The sequence below is a fragment of the Mus musculus genome, chromosome 14, assembly GCF_000001635.26.
Source record: "Mus musculus strain C57BL/6J chromosome 14, GRCm38.p6 C57BL/6J".
Classification (NCBI taxonomy): Eukaryota; Metazoa; Chordata; class Mammalia; order Rodentia; family Muridae; genus Mus; species Mus musculus.
Window position 1 is genome coordinate 88315153 of NC_000080.6, and position 20893 is coordinate 88336045.

At 35.4% G+C, this 20893-nt stretch overlaps 1 long non-coding RNA gene across 1 annotated transcript in view; it reads right to left on the reverse strand.

Annotated features, from left to right (window-relative positions):
- Gm33203 overlaps positions 1 to 20893 on the reverse strand; it is a 72798-nt gene that overhangs the window by 50418 nt on the left and 1487 nt on the right. The window lies entirely within an intron of this gene.

Consider the following 20893-nt stretch of genomic DNA (forward strand, 5'->3'; position numbering starts at 1 on the left):
AACCTATGTGTCTCTGTGTGTATTTTTCCCCCTCAGTTGTTTGTTTGTTTTATCCTATTACAATTTATTTGTTTTTATTATATTATTTTTAGATGCTTATATTATCATGAGGATGGGGCAGCAGTCAGGTGAGTAGGGAGTGGAGCAAGGTCAGGGGGAGTTAGGAAAAGGGAACCCTAATCAGAATACATTGTAGAAACATGTATTTTTAATTAAGATAAAGAAGAAAGAAATGGAATAGAAGTGAAGTCGATGTGAAGAGGTCCTCAGCTGCATAGAAAACAAGACTGATTAATTTAGACTTTCTGATAGGGAAGCAGATAGAGAGCAAGTAACTAGAGTTTCTAACTAGATTAAGGTAGTCTTCATGATGAGTTTATTGTGGGATGCCAACATAAAAAAAGAAAGAAAGAAAGAAAGAAAGAAAGGAAAGAAAGAAAGAAAGAAAGAAAGAAAGAAAGAAAGAAAGAAAGAAAGAAAGAAAGAAAGAAAGAAAGACAGAAAGAAAGTCTATGAGGTCTACATTTGTGAAAGTGGACACATGATGATTTTAACTAAAAGAAAAATATAGGAGAAGGTTAGCTCTAAATGGAGAGGTAAAGAAGGAACTTGTAAAGCCCACCTTCAGCAGAAAGATAGGACATCAAGTGAAGGATGGGGTTGCCATCCAATAGTTAAAACTCTGACCTATAATTTTTCCTGTCTGAAAGACTTACAGGAATGGAAATGGAGAGGAGCCTAAGGAGAAGAAGGCCCAAAGTGGGATCCAGCTCAAGGGGAGGTCCCAAGGCCTCATACTATTACATAAATGGACCTATCATGACCCTCTGAAAGGCGCAATAAGCAGCCTGAAGAGTCAGATGCACTCAACCAATGGACAGAAGCAGCTGACCCCTGTGGTTGAATTAGGAAAACACTGGAAGAAGCTGAGCAGGAGGGAGACCCTGTAGGAGGACCAGCAGTCTCAACTAACTTGGACCCCTGAGATCTCTCAAATACTGGACCACCAACCAGGCAGCATACACCACCTGATATGATGCCCCTAATACATATACAGCAGAGGACTAGAGGGTCTGGGTTCAGTCAGAGAAGATGCACCTAACCCTCAAGAGACTGGAGGCACCAGGGAATATAGAGGTCTGGTGGAGTGGGGGGTGGGGAGGTGGGGACATACTCATGGAGACAGGGAACAGGGAGGAGGTATGGAATGTGGAACAGTCTGGAGGGTGGACCTGGAGGGAAATAAAATCTGGAGTGTAAAAAAAAATTAAATAAAAAGAGGGAACATAAGAATGATTTTAGCTATTTTGAGATTCAAAGACCTTTCAGAAATAGGAGTGATTTATTTTCAATGTGAAACTGCTATTTTACCTTCCTTTAAATAAATAAATAAATACATAAATACATAAATAAATATATAAATAAATCCATCATTGATAATCTCTCTTACTTCTAACCTTTTAATGTTTTTCATAATTAGAATTTCTCCTGTTGAGAAATCCCCATCACCATATATAATGTGATCTCATAATTCTCTAAGGTTCTTTTCTGTTAACCAATTAGCAGTTCTTCCTTAAACAAAATGAAGCTTAAATAACTGTTAAGTAGAGAATTTAAGAACAAAAGCAAGTAAATTTTAGTATGTGTTTATCTCAAACTTCTTTTAAGAATAGATAGAGGTAATTACTCATATTCTATAGGTCATTATTAAGAAAATGAAAAAAAAATACTGGTTTTCTCACTTACAGTAACTATAACCTTGATGAAATAATTTCAGCTCCTACTTATAAGGAAAGTACATAATGATTCAAAGAAGAGAACTTGTAATTTTTAAGAAATACAGAGTTTGTATAACTATTATGAAGGTACATAAATACTTACTGATTAATGAAAATATATAATTTACTTCTATATAATATTTATATGTGCTATGTTATGATATTTCATTGACAGTCATTACAAGTAAACATAAACTTGTAAGATTTTTTATGCTACTATTGACCATCCTTTTTTGTAGTTCCAAGTTTAGCATATTGGTACAACATATTAAGATTATAATGATCTCTAAGAAATTAAGAATTAAAATTGAGTGTTTACATGAACAAGAACATGGTTTAATGGACAATGGATTATGAGGAATTTAGGCACGTGTACCTTCAAATATTGAAAGATACTGTTGTTTCACTTGAAGTATGCCCCTTGAACTTCGGAAGCAGTGACTAAAGCATAAATGTCTAACCTGGAGAGTATCATGAGCTCCAATAGAGATGTTATGCAATTCTGACCGAGACATATTGCACTGAAACAGCCGTAATAGTGGTAGCCTTTTCACAGCATTTAATCTTCTTTAAATGAATGGGGCATGAGTACAGAAATGCTATTCCTCTTTAAAATAGTTGTTATATCCTTAGTAAGGAACACTCAAACACTCCATCTGACAAAAGGGATTTAAATGAAATGGACTTTTCAGGGTCTTACTAAGCCAAGGAGAAGAATTCACTGTGGTGGAGGCTCAAGTAGAAAGGATGCAGCTATATCAAAGAGTGAGAGTTAAGTTGTTGTGAAGCTTTCCCCAAGAAATAAAATGAAACATATCTAGAGAACTCTGGAGCCAATTGAGATTGATATAAAATGTAGGAAATTTCAAAATGAAACAAGTGAGAATCTCTCGTTCATATACATAGTGAGGAGGTGAGGGAGGTGCATAGGAAATAATGTGTATTTAGACTTTCAGAAATATTTCTTATCTTATGCTTCCACACTCCTTTGTATCATTACAGTAAATAATTTCATGGAAAGTATATGGATTAAGCTAACATTCTTTGCAGAGTATAAAAAAAAGAGATGATGTCAAAGCAGTTGCATGTTTCAAGTTCTTGTTCTGGCAAGAAATTCTTCATCCCTTTCAACCATTTTTATGCATTTATAATTTTGTTAAGCTAAAGTATTATCTGTGCCAGTGGAATTCATCTTTGAACATTTGGAATTATGCCAGACTCCAGATTCCTGAAATTCAGCTCAGTTGGCCAAATTATTTATTTTATTATCTTAATCAACAGTAAATTATATTAAAAAGATGACTAAAATGATTGCCTGCTTTACTTCCTAAATGTAGGTTGCATAGTAAATTTGTCAGACTGCTTTATTCTGAAACAAAAAATTTAATATTAAATACTAAGATAACAAAAATACCTAAAAACACTTTTATTGTAACATAATTAATATATAATTTCAAATATCAATTACCAGTATAAAAAAATAACCTATCTTCATCAGAAAAATATTTTTGGACTAGTGAGTTTGCAAATCTGTTATGTTTGTTCAGGAAGATCCTGAAGTTTGATGGTTTTCTTCACTGAATAATTAAAGTATAGATAGTTTTAGGCTCTGGTGCTCTCTGACAACCTCCAAGTTATCAAGTACTTTTCGGTTGGTAACCAGTTGATACTTATACTTATCAATGTATTAATTAGCTAGCTGCTACTACCTAATTTTCAGTACTGCTCTTAGTTTGTTGGTTGATGAGCTATCATTTTGTGTAAAAGAGTCTGGGTCCTCAGACTCTCTGTGTTAGCCCCTGCTTTCTTCTCGCATATGAGCACAGAAGTAAGTAAGGACAAATTCTGGAAAAGAAATGTTTATATGTGTCTGAACATAAAGTGAAGATTGGGGGCCTCACAAAGAGTCTGTATCTTCTTGTTGCCTCTAGAAGTCTCTTCTTGAAGAGAATTCGTCATTAGTGATTTTTGCCTCTGCTTGCAAAAGATTGAAAAACCTGTTCCATCACCAAGATCTGCATCTTTCCCCTAAGGAACAATATTCTAATTATTTAGATGACGACTGGGCAAAATATCCATAAATAGTAGTGTATGACCACCAAGTAGAAGAGAAATAAGGGTCATCTTCTCTCCTGAGTGAAATCAACGCTATCTACCCCATCAAGCACATGCTGGGGATAGATCGTGTTTATATTTTAATGCACAGAAGCAGAAGATGCTACCAACTTAAATATATCTAAGTTATTACTTAGAGCATGATTATACTAAAATGTTCAATTTTTATCTGAAACACAAATAAAATGGAAATCCTTAATTTTATTTAGATATACTAATATCTGGAGTATCCTAATTATACAAGCTCAATAGCTTATTCATCAGTTTCTTACAGAGAAAACAAAAAGTTAGTGGTGAATTTATGATTATACACTTAGTTAGTTTTGACCCAATAATGATTCCACATTGAAATATTCTTTAATTCCACACAGCAGCATTTCCTTAAAATGGAAAATTTAAAGAACAAAAGCTCTGTTTTATTTTAAATGACTCTAGTACTCTTTATTGCCTACAAAAGGGCCCTTAATTTGTCATGCAAATCCTTTTATAATCTATGCATTCTTGGCCTGGCCTGTCATAACACACAAATTCTAACATCAAGGAATTATTTTTAATGTCTTGAATTCTACATTCAAGGGGTGCTTTGACATTTTTTCTCTGCCTTATGTGTTCATATCCATCACTTCTCAGTGCATAATCACTTTATTCTTTATGGAATGCTTTGTGCTTAATAACATTGTTTCCTATATTTCCTGCTTAAACATTATATTTGACTGCTTTATATTTCTATTCTCTAACTACATTGTGAACTACTTACAGTGAGGAATTTAACGACGTGCTCCAGCTTCTTAAGTCTTCTTATCACGTCAAATGACATTTTCTTAATAATTACAAAATAGGAAAGAAGATATATTTAACACTAAATACCATCTGCATTGCTACGTGAAGCTTGGTCATATCTTCAGAAGGCAAGAATGCAACCATGAGAAAGGTCACTGCCACATGACCCCTCCATTCTTTTTGCCTTGTGCAGACAGAACTGGAAGAAGTCTATCTATTGCTTTGTGGAATAGAGGACTCCTTATCTGAGCATGGGATCTGTACCACTTTGGGAAATAAACCTATATAGAAAGGTTAGTTCACACTGCTTCCCTTGTGGCAGCTTCACTAAGGGAGTAAATGTTATGTGCAGCATCCGGTTATTCCATTTGAACATGTCAGGCTCATCGACATATGAATGGAAATAGGGAATGACACAAAATTCACCTTTATTTATTGTATCACAATGAAATGTCTACATGTGATTCACTTTTTACAGGATTCGTCCATCACTATATACAAAGACAAGATCAAGTTTACTAATATTAAAAACATTTAAATTTTTATTTTTGAGATTATATGTAACTGCATGATTGTCTCCTTTTCCCTTTCCCTCCTAAGTACCTTTCTTTCTGTCCTTCAAATACTTGGCTTGTGTTTCTTTAGTTGTTATTATTTAAAACCCTGATCTTATCTAATCTAACATCCAAAGTTTAAAAACAGTTTGTCATACAGTGTCTTGTAGCCAAAGAAAAAGTTAGCCCTGCCAAATGGACAAGCAAATTGAGTGACCAATTAGTGTATAAAGGTGGTGATTCGACATTTTGTAAAAGAAATCTCATTTAGTTGAGGATGCCTGGAGTAGATCCTAACTAATAACAAATTCACTGCATGTGTTTAGATACCTAATGAATATTTTAAAGCATACTTGTTTTTATTTTTAATCATTAACCATGGAAACATCTTCTTTAAAAACTGACAAAGTGATTCCAGCTCTGGTGATTATATGGCCTGATATAGTCTTAGATATTTTGCATTTGTTTTTTATTAGAGAAGCAGTATCTATTTTTAAATCAAAAGAAAAATTCTATGGCAAAGTAAAAGATGAAATTGTGAGTGAACAGGCCAGGCCTGTAACAAAACCAATATTTTCTTTAGTTTTTAGTTAATTAAGGTATTACACAATTATAGCCATTATTACCCATTATTACCCATTGTGTAATACCCATTAAGGTATTACACAATTATAGTAGGTATATAAAATCCTTAGTACACTTCATGCATGCTGTTTGATAAATTGAACCTGTGTTGATTTCTACTTTGCCTTCATCATAATAAAGTAAGATGTGCACATCCTTTTGGCACATGTGTAATAATTTCTTCTAAAAAACTATTGCATGTATCTTAATAAGTTCTTTTTAAACACAGTTTTAAATGTTTGACTGTAAATCTTTCTTCAAAAAACCATCAAATAGCAATACTAATTTTGTAAGGTAGACATAAAATTAAAGTCATTTTTACAGCTTAATGAACTTTGTAAAGCTGTCTGAAGTAGTGGAAAATATGTGGGCTGCATAGTGAGAAACAGCTAAGTTCAAATTCCACAGGCATTATGTGTGGTAATTTGAAGTTACAAAATTCTGTTAATCTTCACTTTTTTTTTCTTTCATGATAGTTTAGACTATTTTTCCAAAGGTGTTGAGGTTATTTTAGATATTTTAAAAACATACAGCTCTTACTTAAAATGCACTAAACCAGAACTACTTTTATTCATGAGTTCCTTTTTTTGAATTAGGTATTTTCTTCATTTACATTTCCAATGCTATCCCAAAAGTCCCCCATACCCTCCCCCTCCCCCACTCCCCTACCCACCCACTCCTACTTCTTGGCCCTGGCGTTCCCCTGTACTGAGGCATATAAAGTTTGCAAGACCAATGAGCCTCTCTTTCCACTGATGGCCAACTAGGCCATCTTCTACATATGCAGCTAGAGACACGAGCTCCAGGGAGTTCTAGTTAGTTCATATTGTTGTTCCACCTATAGGGTTGCAGATCCCTTTAGCTCCTTGGGTACTTTCTCTAGCTCCTCCATTGGGGGCCCTGTGATCCATCCAATAGCTGTCTGTGAGCATCCACTTGCATAGAACAATAAAAATATACAAAGATGTCTTTTAAGACCATCCTGTGCTGTAGATCTGCATCTCCGTGCAGATCTGTGGCTCAGGAGAGAGGTGGTGACAAAGAAACACCTTCACATATTCCTGTGTTCCTGGTGTTCATGGTATCTATATCCTTAGGTAAACACCTTGTGCATACGGTAGCTACTTCATTCGTTTGTTTTTGTGTTTTCTCTTTACTAACAATATTAGACTGTTTTCAACCTGACAATAATTTATGCATCTCAATTTCTTGAATTTCTTCTTGTAGGCATTGTTGCACCCCCAAAGTATTGCACGTTCATTTCTCCAGCCTTGAGAAATTAAACTAGACAAAAGATGAATACTTGTAAATGGAGATAGTTTTAAGATGAAGGAAGTATTTTAGGTTTTTTTTTTCCCCATAATTACAGTCAAATGCTGCAATTACATTTTCTCCACAAAAGAAATTACAGAGAAAGTGAAATATCTCTCTAGAAACTTCTCTCTTGTTAGGTGACATTATCTCATTATTCATATATTGAAGTAGTGGCTTCAATATAACCCTTCCTGAGTGTACCTAGGATGAAATCTAGATGGGTTTGCATCAACTGAGAGTGATTACAGGCTTGGTTCACAGTACTTCCGTCTAATGTCATTTTAATGAACATTTTTATAAATATTTCTTTTACTGCATCTGTATATGTGTGTGCCTGAGTGTATATACATATACCACATAGGCTCAGGAGCCTACAGAAGTCTGAAGAGTCATTGAATCCCTGTAATTTGGAGGTACAGATGGCTATGAGCCATTATGTGGGTACTGGTAACTGTGTCTACATTTTCTACAAGAGCAGCAAAGTGCTTTAAACTTCTGAGATATCTCTCCTTTCCTTTAATGAACTTAGACAATGCAGCTGTTATACAAATAATAATATACTTTAACTACCTTAATTTATGCCACATCTCTTTTTTTCTTTTATTTAAGTTGTCATCAACAATTCTAAATCCTCCTTCTTAAAAGAAATTCTGTGTCACAAACACCTCTTTTTACTTGATTTTTCTAAGTGCTTTCATTATGAGATACTATATTAAAAGTGAAAATATTATTTTGTACAAATATATACACAAATTACTGTAATATGTTGTATTCTGTAGATATTTTCATTTTGCTTACTAATTTATTAACCATTTATTCAAATTACTTTTCTGTCAAGTCACTTAATACTGTGGTTGTAAATGAATTTTATTTGCATGGAGACATTTGAGACAAAAACTAAACTACTTAATGAGCATTGTTAAACAATTCAGTTGAGTTTTCTAGAGCACAGAAAGATAAACTGTGGAGTCCTGCTGGGTGGCTATGAAAAGTACATCCATAGGTCTCCCAGGCTTCACTTGAATTGCAATGCTATTTGTGAACCATGTTCCTTGTCATGTTGCAGGTTTCCTGGGATGGGTATCAATTATCAGATGAACAAGTTGATTTGTTATGGTTTTTTTTTTCAGGTACTTTCCCCACCCACCTGAAAGCTTGCTTATCATTTTAACCAATGTAGCTGTGTTAAGAGGAAGGTAGTGGATGTAATTCAGCAACACAGACTTCTTTTTTTCTTTCTTTTTCTATTTATAAATCATTTTATTGGCTTGCATTTCAAATGTTATCCTCCTTCTCAGTCTCCCCTCCATGAACCTTCCCCACCTTTCCCCCATCCCCTTTGACTCTAAGAGGATGCTCCTCCCCTCACCATTCACTCCTGCCTCACCCCTCCAACATCTCCCTTCTCTTAGGCTTCAAAGCCTCCACAAGACTAAGCGCCTCCCCTCCCACTGATGCCAGATGAGGCAATCCTCTGCTACATATGTAGTGGGAGCCATTGACTGTCCCATGTATGTTCTTTGGTTGGTGGTTTAGTCCCTGGGAGCTCTGAGGGGTCCAGTTCATTGATACTATTGTTCTTCTTGTGGGGTTGCAATACCTTTTGGGTTCTTCAATTGCTAATTGCTAAGATACTCCAAACTGAAATACAGATGTAAATCTGGGCTTTCATTACCCCATCTTAAGCTAGATGATCCAATGGCTTAGTGCATATTGATTGTTGATCGTTCTATTGTCCACTTCTCTAACAGAAGAGCAGAAAAAAATCTTCCTTCAAATACACACTACATTTTATTTTAATCCCTGTATTTTCTGTCTGCCACACTACTACTGGAATTACTGCAATACATTTAATGAACCCATTTTACTAAATATTCCCTGAAACAGGATCCCCTAGTCAAGTTCTTCTCATTAAGGAAATGTTCTTCCACAGACAAGCACTGAAGGCAATGTATAAACTGAAGAAGAAGGCCCATTCTTCTTAAACCTTTGACATTGTGACACCTAGGAATGATCTGTTATCTAATACTAGAAATGATGATTTTTAATCTAACAGTTTATACTTGTCTCATTATTTTAAGGCAGAATTGCAAATCTCATGATGTTTTCTCTGTTCTTTAATGAAGTGTTTTATTACCACCAAATTATATTTCATCACTTATTAATTATATTAATTATACTTTTCAGTTTCAATTACTACTAATGATTTAAATTTTTTTCACTTGTGGTCATGAATGAGAATTGCCTGCTATTTCTTAATTTTAATTTTTGTGTCACTTTATTAGCTTCCAATAGTAAGGTAGTGTGCCAGGAGAGATGGCTGTCTTAAATGTATTTTCTATTCTTCCAGAGGACCTGAGTGACTCTTTACAGTTACATGGGGAAGGAGGGAATCACAATGACCTATAACTCCAGCTCCATGGAATCTGTCACCCTCTCCTCACCTCTGTAGTTACCTCTCTCTCTCCCCTCTCTCTCTCTCTCCCTGTCTCTCTCCCTGTCTCTCTCCCTGTCTCTCTCCCTGTCTCTCTCTCTCTCTCTCTCTCTCTCTCTCTCTCTCTCTCTCTCTCTCTCTCCCTGTCTCTCTCTCTCTCTACACACACACACAAACACACACATATCACATATGTAGATTTTTTGTAAAGAATTAAGTGATGTAGCATGCCTTATTTTTTTATTTTTGAACAGTTTTCGAAACATTTTTTCTTTTTGAATAATTTTGAGGGCTTCAGTGTTCAATATGGGTAGATTCTTTAATTTGACAGCACTCCTGATAAAATTAAATTGAGGCAACCCAGAAGCAAAAACTGATCTTTTCTCTGTGTTCATGTTCTGCCCTCTGTGGTATCTAAATTTCTCCTTGATGATGTCATAGCTAGGTATGAAGTGCTTACAGAGGCAATCGAAGGTTTTCAGTACATCCTGTGGAGGACAATGCAGCAAAGCAGTTCATACTGTGAAAGGAGGCAGGAAGGGAGTGGAAGAGAAGGGAGAAGGGGGACAGAGACAGAGACAGAGACAGCAAATTTTGAGGACTCTTAAGGTTTTCTAGTTCCTTGTCTAGATCACTAAGTGGGACCCTAACTTATGGGATGCAGCCCCCATATTTTGAAGAGGCCTTCCTCTCTTTGATGCTCCTCTTTGAAAGCAACCTTTACAAGTGATTTCTAACAGTGTAGGTCTTGCTTTATCCTGTAAAGTTGATAGTCAAGGTTAATCCTCACTCCTTTATTTGTAATAGAGTGCACTGAGCTCTACACCTGCCCTCATACAAAGCTCACATGACTAGGTCATATGACTAGGTTGCTCCATTTCTAGTTGCCTTCAAAAGGAGTCCTTTATCCTTAAATTGTTATATTTATTTTCTAACTACTGAGATATTAATGAGATAGAAAATGATACATATTTTCAACTGAAAAGAGATTATTTTCTCACAAAATACCCTCTAACCACACAGTTTCCTTTTGCTCTACTCCTCCCAGTACTTCTCACTTCCCCTCTCCCCAAGATCTACTCCCCCTCCATTTTCCTTTCCAAAAAAGAGCAGGCTTCCATGAGACAACAGCCAAACACAACAAAACAGGCTACAATAAAACGAAGTACAGGCCTCACATCAAGGCTGGACAAGGCCTTTCTTGGCAAGCAAACAAAGCCTAGTCTAGTAAAAGATCCTATGGCTTGATGTTTCAAAACACTTTCCTTGTAGACTTTTATACATTAGAGGAAAATAAAACAAAAATCTTTTTCTAACACTATTTCATTGGTCTTAGGAGACAGTGTTCCAATGGCTATATGCTCTGAGAATATGTGGGCATTGTTATTGTCAAAGTGTAGAAGCAAGAGATGGGTATTCCACTAAAGAGAACTTCAGACATTAGTGCCTATTTGTGGGTTCAGGGAGCAACGAGACTGTTATATGGCCTCAGTGTAGAATTCTCCTGGGTGTGGCTGCCAATCTCCTACAGTACACTTGTTGTGAAGCTCAGCAGAAATGCTAAATTCTTAAGTCCAATTCCCAAGTGCATTCGTTAACAACACTCCTGGTATTCTTTTCTTTTAAGATTAATTAGTAATTGCTTGCTAATTTTCTATCTCTTCACAGCAAAAAGGACCGTGCTTTGTTCTGCAATCTATCTATGGCACATAATTTTAGGACATAAACTGAAATTTTCATTCAATAAATAGTTTTCAAAATATCTCCAAGAGGATGTTTACTCCAACCTCTGCCAGGCCTCCCGACTCGCTGGGGTCTCAAGTCTCTCTCCAAGATTAGGCTAATCTCCAACAGAGGTCAAACCAGACATTCCTCTGCAATGTATGTTTCTGGGCTTCAGACCAGCTCTTCTATGCTGCCTGGATGGTGGATAAATGTCTGAGAGATCCAGATTCATTGAGACTACTGATCTTTCTATGGGGTCGCCCTCCTCCTCAGTTTCTTCCAGCCTTTCCCTAATTCAACCACAGTTATTTCTGACATGAGTACAATGGTTGGGTTTAAGTACCTGTGTCTGTCTCAGTCAGCTGCTTGTTGGGCCTCTAAAAGGGCAGGGATGCTAGGCTCCTGTCTGTAAGCACACAATAGCATCAGTAATAATGTCAGGCCTTGGAGCCTCCTCTTGACATGAATCCCAAGTTGGGCTAGTCACTGAACCACCTTTTCCTGAGTCTCTTCTCCATTTTATGTTCCTGCAGTTCTTTTAGACAGGAACAATTCTTGGCCAGAATTTTTGACTGTGGGATGGCAACGCCATCCCTCTACTTGATGCCCTGTCTTTCTACTGGAGGTAGATTCTATAAGTTCCCTCTCTCCATTGTTGGGTATTTCATCTAAGGTCCCTCCCTTTGAGTCCTGAGAGTCTCTCACTTCCCAGGTCTCCCTAACCCAACTGAAGTTGCATGTTTTCATTCATTTGGCTGGCTCTCAGAGCTTCTTTCCTGCCCCCCCCCATACCTGGTCATATTCCTCCTTTCCCCTCCCCCTCTCACTTCTTTCACCCAGGTTTCTCCCTTCCTTTGCATCCCATTATTCTTTTCTTCTCCCTCCCAAATGGGATTGAAGCATCCTTAGTTCGCACCTTCTGCTTGGTAACATTCTTTAGTTCTGTGATTTTATCCTAAGTATTCTGTAGTTTCTTGGGTAATATCCACTTATTAGTAAGTACATACCATGCATGTACTCTAAATACTTGTATTATTATAACATTTGTCAATGGAAATTTTCACCTGTTTATGTGTCTTTAAAATCGATTTGGCATGTGTCAATTATCATATCAATATTGTTTTTTAAAAGGATTTTTTGTCAGTTTTTTCCTTTTGAACTTCAAGCTTCACAACATATTATATAACTTTTAGTTACATGATCAGTTTGATGCACCTACACAACAATGCTAAGATGTTTTTAAGATTTCAAGTTTAGTCACTTGAATGTGTATATTGTACTTACATTTATTATATTCTGGGCTTTATTCAGCTTCATTTCTACAAACGAAATTTGTACACTTCATTGACATCCTGATTTATTATTTTTTCTTTTTCTGTGTTTTATTCTGTGTATTTTTTTCTTTTTTTTTAATAATGGTTTCATTATTTGTATCTTGGTTGATAATTAGCAGTGCTGCCACAGACCCTCTGGGTCCCTATGTCTGCGTGGAACAGGTCTCTAGTCGCAAGTGGGCAAAGCATTGGATGAAATGACAGACAGATGCACACAGGAGAGGTTGTGTAGAATCTGAATGTATTTGTCAGGTCGAGCATCGAACTTTTTATAGTACAGAGAATATAAGAGGTTGGAAGTCACAGCAGGCAAGATACATTGAAGTTACCAGGTACAAAACAAAGGAATGACTTCAAAAGGATTTACAGGAACCAGGTAAATGTTTACAGTAAAGATAAAGCAGTCCTACCTAGGATCAACTTAGTGACAGGCAAGGATTTTACACTGGAGTGTTATACCTTTGAACCTAGTGAAGGCTAGCACCAGGGGGTTCTGCTCTTGGTAGGCCTCAAGAATAATGCAATATCACAACCCCCCTAATTTCCTAGGCCTTGCTAAATTCTTATATGAGTGTAACTTTTTTTTTATTAGGTATTTTCCTCAATTACATTTCCAATGCTATCCCAAAAGCCCCCCCCCACCCCTACCCACCCATTCCCATCTTTTGGCCCTGGCGTTCCCCTGTACTTATAAACATATAAAGTTTGCCTGTCCAATGGACATCTCTTTCCAGTGATTGCCGACTAGGCCATCTTTTGATACATATGCAGCTAGAGTCAAGAGCTCTGGGGTACTGGTTAGTTCATAATGTTGTTGCACTGTGTAACTTTTAAGTATCTGGAGACTCTCCATTTGTCAGGAGAATATCCGAACTTGCTTTTAATATGCAATGTAGCCTGTACTGAAGATTTCTATCTCAGTGAGATTCCCTGGCTCTTTCTGCAGACCAGTTGAGCCACTGGCTCTGTCTATTGTAATGCTTAATTAGTTACTGAATAGGTTAACTTCCTTACTACCTTCTCACAGGATTCAAAGCTCGGGAGGCTTCTGGGATCTTGGAACACTGGGGAGACTTATATTCTATATTATAACAGAATTTAATCTTAAAAGGCACTTATAATAAAATATTAAAAGAGAGCTCTTAGATCCATACACCAGACTAACTCGGGAATAGAGTATGAGTATATGGGTAAATGAGAACGCCAAAACTCCTGGAGGCGAGCTTCCTTGAAACTCTGCCTCCTGAGTGGATTTTAGGCTTCACAGCCTGTCAAGCTGAATCGACCGGAGTGCATGGCACAGTGCAATTCTGTTATTGTGGTAGTTATAAATTGTTTTTAAAATGCAAATTATTTGAGCAAAATAAAATTTTGGTAAGTATATATACCATATTTTGAATGAACTCTGTAAAAGAACGAACGTTAAGTTCATCTATTGACCATAGTAATTATTCAAGACATAACTAATTCTTTTACTAGTTTACCCTAAGTTTCTTCTTTGACTCAGTAGCCTCTGAAGCTCTTGTTGAAAGCAAATCTTTAACTGTTTAGGTAGAAATTTGAATATTTTTCTAGTGGAGAGTTTATGAGATAGCTGGCCAACAAATAGCCTGAAATTAAACCTTCTTACTTAAAATTTTACTGAAGACTACAGAAAACAAAATACATGTGGAGAAGCCTATTTCTCTCGCCTTTGCATTCCTTGGCTTTAGTTTTTGTATAGGCTTGAGACGTGCTGCTATTCTACAACTTGCCCATGTTAGTGTGTCCATTGCTGTCTTCTTCAGTTCAGTTTTAGCCAATAGTTTAAACCCTTAGAAAATATATACATGGAATATAATACAGACTTAGTGCGATGTACTTATGTATTTAAGAACACACACATGCATACACCTATATATGTATACACACACTATATATTATATATAATAATATACACATATAATATGTATAGTATATATATATACTACATATATATATCTAGAGAGAGAGAGAGGTCATGAATTTGAAAGAGAATAAGGATGAATATATGGCAGAGTTTGAAAGGAAGGAAAGCAGGAAATGATATAATTATATTATAACCTCAAAACAAAGCAATAACAAAACAAATGTTTGTAGTATTTTAATGAACCCAGCTTAAATGCTATAAAAATTTGAAATACAAATAAACTAGTAAAAACTTCAAAGAATGTCATTTGCAATTATTAACAATCAAAACCATTTAATAATGTGAGAAAGGATTTGTAAGGGCAGGACTGGAGAAAGAGGAGGGAAGGGACTGTGATTAGGATGTAAAGTGAATAAAAAATTAAAATTAAAAAACGATTTAAAATAATACAATAGATTATAAAAATACTCTGGAAAATTAATGTTTTTAATGTTATTATTAGAACTATGAAATTGAAGATTGTTCTGTGTCTTGAATAGTGTTTTCCATTACAAAAAAAATAGCAAAAGTAAAGACTGGCAGAAAGGAGCAGGAAAAATTCACTATAGATGTTTTCTTAATCAACAAGTCATATATATTCCCTGAAAGGTTTACATAACTGACTATTTTTAAGGACATTTTCTGCATATACGAGTAACTCCATTTCTATACTACTACTACTGAAAAGAATCATTAGTTTTCTTGAATTCGTAAATATGTGAAATATTTAATCATTAATATTTTGCACCTCCTGCTTTTTAAGTAATTTGGAGCTGATTGCCTAGATAAATCATAAAAATGATTTTTTTCTACAAAACAAAAATTACTACAAATATGAATTAATATTAATATTAATATGAGTTTCTTTTAGCTCACAAGATAGCAGATATTCAAAAGAGCCAACTTTAGTAGGTAGACATTTTATGGAGTAATTATGATATATGGAGAAACTGATTTCTATCACTAATGTTCCTGGCAGCACAAAAGCATATCCATTTTTAAAAGATGAAGAAATGTAAGGAAAACCTGAGCGTATGCTTTTACAGAGCCAAGTCCTACTAAACTGCTGAGCTCAGCAAGTCACAAGCCAATTAGTGAGAAAGAGATTGATAGTAGGGAGGGTGTGTAAACAATCAGGCAGGAGTCCTGCAAGTACTTGAACACACATGCACACACACACTCACATTCACACACACATGCACACACATACACACACACACATGCACACACGCACACATGTTCAAGTACCAAAGTTTCTGATACTGCTATTAGACTACATCTTATGTCTCTACAAATGACTTTAATGTTTTTTTTAATCTCAGAACTCTGAGAATATCACACCTTCTCTCCTCTCTAATCAAAATATTTATATCTAGCACAAGTATAGTTTTATTATTTTATTATTTACTTCTTTTTCTTTTCCTTTTTTTAAATGGATATTTTCTTTATTTTCATTTCAAATGTTATCCCCTTTCCTGGTTTCCCTCCCTCTCAGAAACACCCTCTCACATCCTCCCTCCCCCTGCTTCTGTGAGGCTGTTCCTGTGTTCCTGTATCCTGCTGGTTCCAGTCACTTCCAGTGGTGGTATTGGAACAGATGTCATGTTCTCCTCGCTCCTGATCCTAAGATCCTGGGCAGGCTAGAGCTCCTGGGAGTGGAGCTTCCTCTGGGGGCTGTGGGACTGGCTGATGGTGAGTTAGCTCCCAAGGTAGACTGGCACAGACTGGAAGGACAAAAAGTAATCTTAAAAGAAAACGTTCTACCATAGTAACAGTGGCATGCACATGTTGCAGTAAAATAAAAGAGCAGTTCTTCTTTCCTTTTCTTTCTTGTTGTTGATTATTAACATTTGAAATTATAAGAAGAAATATAAGTCTTGGTAGAAGAACTGGAGTGCAATTTACATTGATTTCTTAAAATGGAAGCTCTCAGTCAGAAGAAAATTTGTGGAGTCAGAGGAATTGGTTTTGGATCAGTAATAGAGGACACTTTCAATAGTCCTAATGAATACATGTCCTATAAGTTACCTATTTGTATTTGAAACTTAGCTCAAAAAGATCTTATTTATTATTTAGCTATCATAAACCAGTAACACTGTAGACTAAGGTTTTGAAACGAATACAGTGATTGCATTCAGGAAAAGGGGTAAAAAGAAATCAGCGAAGAGACTTTGTGGAAGAGACATTAAAGGGGATGTGACAGAATGTGTATATTCCAAGAGCTGGATGTCAAGACCAAAAATAAAAGTGCAAAGGTTACCTGGAAAGACATGGAAAGGATAGAATCGAAATTTTGGGCAAGCAGTTTGAAGTAGAAGATAACGTTCATATGTGGTCTAGCTGATTGCATTGATTGAGCAAATGTTATTTTGTCAATAACAAATTTAAGAAATTTTGTTGAATGAAAAATAAAGGTGAAGCTCCACAGCTACTACTGTTCCAGTGGGTGTTCTACACAGAGAGAATAATTTTGGGATCTGGATAATTTTATTAGGTAAATGTTGTGCAATTTTAAAACCCTAAAGTTTAGAATAACAGATAATTCAGTTATGTGAATGCTATTTTGGATATTTGGATTAGTGCATCAAAGAATGCCAGTAAGGCTGGGAAGTGGTGACACATGCCTTTAATCCCAGCAACTTGGGAAGCAGAGGCAGGTGGATTTCTGAGTTTGAGGCCAGCCTGGTCTACAGAGTGAGTTCTAAAACAGCCAGGGCTGCACAGAGAAACTCTGTCTGGAAAAAAAAAGAAAAGAAAAGCAAAACAAAATAAAAAAAGAGTGCCAATAAGTATATAGATAAATAAGTGTGGTGATGAGAGATGGATTGACAAACACAGAGATGTGAGAGCTAGCAGAGTCTTGAAAACTTGGTGGAAAAAAGCACTAGAAAATACTGAATGTGGCTAAACTAAAGACAAATCACAGATAGTATAATATAATGGTATTTCTTTCATGGTTAGTGAGAAGGGAATCACTGCTATTATTTTGGTTGTGTGTGTGTGTGTGTGTGTGTGTGTGTGTGTGTGTGTGTCAGCGATACATTATATAGATATTGAATGGAAATGACTGGATGATAGAAATTTCAATAGGATGAGAAAAAATGTATTCAGAAAACAAGACTCAAAACAAGAGACTATAACAAGTCAGTAAAAGTATAGTGAGAGATAGACTTGAGTAAGAAATAATCTAGTTAAACTAGCTGGAAAAGAGGACTAGGATGATGTAGATATAAACACATTGATTGGAAAAGAAAGAGGCTCTGATATTGTCAGTTCTGAGATAAAAATTTCAAGTAATTTGTAGGGCATCAGGTATGGGCTAACAGCAATACCAAGAACTTCAGATTTTATCATTCTGAACATCAGAGCATTTTTATTGGTTTATTATGTAGATTATAACATGCCACCATACATTTTCAATTTTAGTAATATAAACTGACATTTAGGTAAGTAGCCAAAAGCAAAACCATTTTCTCAGTTTGCTAAGATGATCCAAGTTTCTGTATGTAGGCCAACAGGGGCTTATTTCTAGTTTTGAAGAAAACTTTACCCTGGTTTGTTCCTTTTCATTTTGGAGGCATTGGGTATAAGGACAGAACATGAACAAAGAGCCCAATGTTGCACTTAGGCATTTATTTTAGTTTCAAATAGAATGACGTGTGATGCTGGTTGACGAGGAGGGACTGTATCACAGACCCTAGACAACATTCGCAAAGGGTATCTACTTATGTGAAGTTATTCCTGGCTATCTAAGTGGTGGCATTAACCAATTAGCTCTAAAATTCATCCACTTAACTGATGTTCTAATAGTTTTGGAGACTACAAGTACCTAAAAATTTTCATAAGAAAATATTCAAGATTTGGTTAAACTTTGTTAACAGACAAATGATGCTACTTATTAAGACAGATAATATCGTGTTTTTATTTGCATATATAATGGGTAATAATGAGTGATTAGTAGATTAATTCATTTAATCTTATAGTGTTTCAATAAATTGAGGACAGTTTTTCGAGGAATGAAAACCACAGTGTACTTTTAGAGACTAAGAACTGTGATCACCAAACAACTGCCTACTTGAACAGTTTAAGATATCTTTTTGAAAAAAATTAATTATGTGTGTGTGTGTATGATTCTGTGCCTGGTATATATATATGTGACACAGGTGGCTGAAGAGGCCAAAATGTTGTTTTCCCCAGAACTGAAGTTACCAATGATTTAATCTGCCCAACATTGGAGCTGGGAAGAAGGCACTATTTAATATGTTGAAACAGATAAATAGAAATAGTTATATTTGACATACAGATAAAATACCAGATTTATTTTTTAATGTTCAGAGGGGGGAGGGAGATGGAGAGACAGAAACAGTTGGACTGAATGGGAATTAAAAACTGACAACAGTGCTGAAAGTTATGAAAATTAGAGAAGAAATAGAATAGACTTTAAGTCGATATGACCTAATAGAAGAAATATTTGGCAAAAGAAAAGCTGCATTCTTGCTTCTAGAAAACCAGCTTTTAGTCACTTCATCATTTTTGCTTTATTTTTTATCATTTGAATATTATCCAAAATAATATTTCTCCTAAATTTCCCCAAAGAGAGATGTTAAGATCCTATATCAATAAAAAGTGGTTGATGCACTTTTCTTTTCTCTTTTCCTTTCTTTTCTTTTCTTTTCTTTTCTTTTCTTTTCTTTTCTTTTCTTTTCTTCTCTTCTCTTCTCTTTTCATTTCTTTTCTTTTTTCTTTTTTGTTTTTTTTGTGTGTTTTTTGTTTTTGGTTTGTTTGTTGGTTTGTTTTGTTTTTGAGAAAAGGTTTCTCTGCATAGCCCTGGCTGTCCTGGAACTCACTCTGTAGACCAGGCTGCCCACGAACCCTTTTCTTTATTCATTAGTGTGACCCTATGACTCATTCAGGATGCCTTCTCACATCTAAAAGCTTGTCCTGTCAGCATATGTGGAGAGGTGAAAGATGATGGATTTGTACAAGAACAGCAATCTCAACACCTCAAAACTCAGATCTTCAATAGCTGTGATTGGAAACATTCCATCTTAACTTCATTATTTGAAAATATTTTCATTGAAATATAATATTACATTCCCCATCTTCTTCCTCCTTATATCTCTCCAGCTACATTCCCTTCAGCATCTCCCATGTGCCTCCTCACACTCAAATACCGAGCTCAGTTTTCTTTGACTATCATTGATATATTATTGATATATTTCTGTGTGTGTGTGCTTGTATTATCTTGATGATGACTAAAACTTAAAACCTCTCATGCCTCTGTATTAAATGCTTTATGAAACTAAGCTAGGGTTCAATGACACCAAATAAATAAATCTTCAAAGTAAATTTTCTTCTCATGCTCACGACAGATCTACATTCTTGTACCACATAACAAATGTCTGAATTTTCATTTTCCCTTCACTTTATATTTGATTGATTCTGATATAGCCATTGATAAAACAATATTGTTATTGTTAAAATCTATCCTCATTAAGTAGGATGATACATTACCATTTCTTATTACTTTACAGAATATCTGGTAAGTTGGAACAATTATCTAGACAAGATTTTTAGATGATATCAAGAAATCTAACAGAAATATCAACCCCCTTCATGAATCATTACATATATATTACATATATACATATATATATTACATATATTACAAATTTTGGCACAATAACTGAGGTCTTCAGAAAAGCAGTTACCACATATTTCTATTTATTTCTTTTTAAAAAAATTTTTTATTAGGTATTTTCCTCGTTTACATTTCCAATGCTATCCCAAAAGTCCCCCATACCCAACCCCCCACTCCCCTACCCACCCACTCCCCCTATTAAAGATGGAAAAATGTCACAAGTGATAATTCAATCATTACTCATAATACATGTGTATATATTATACTTGAACATGTATGTCCTTCATCAAAATGTATGTATGCATGATAAATATCTTCCTATGTATATATATATTGTCTGAATGTATATACACATACAACACATGTGCATATATGTCAAAATGTTCTTTGTGTAGGGTGGAAGCCTTGTCGACTTTGTGCCATTAAGGTCTGTTTTTGCTGTCCTTGTTCAACATATGCCTAGACATTCATAGTGGTCTTTATATGTGTAAATTCTGTATGAAACTCTCTGACTTTCTGGCCTTCACAATCTTTCCACTTCTTTTTCTAAGTGCTACCTGATCCTTAGGCCTGAGGATTGTGTTGTGGATGTATACTTAGAGCTGGGCTCCACAATTGAATTTTAATTGGGTATGGATTTTTATAATGGACTCTATCTCTTGCAGAG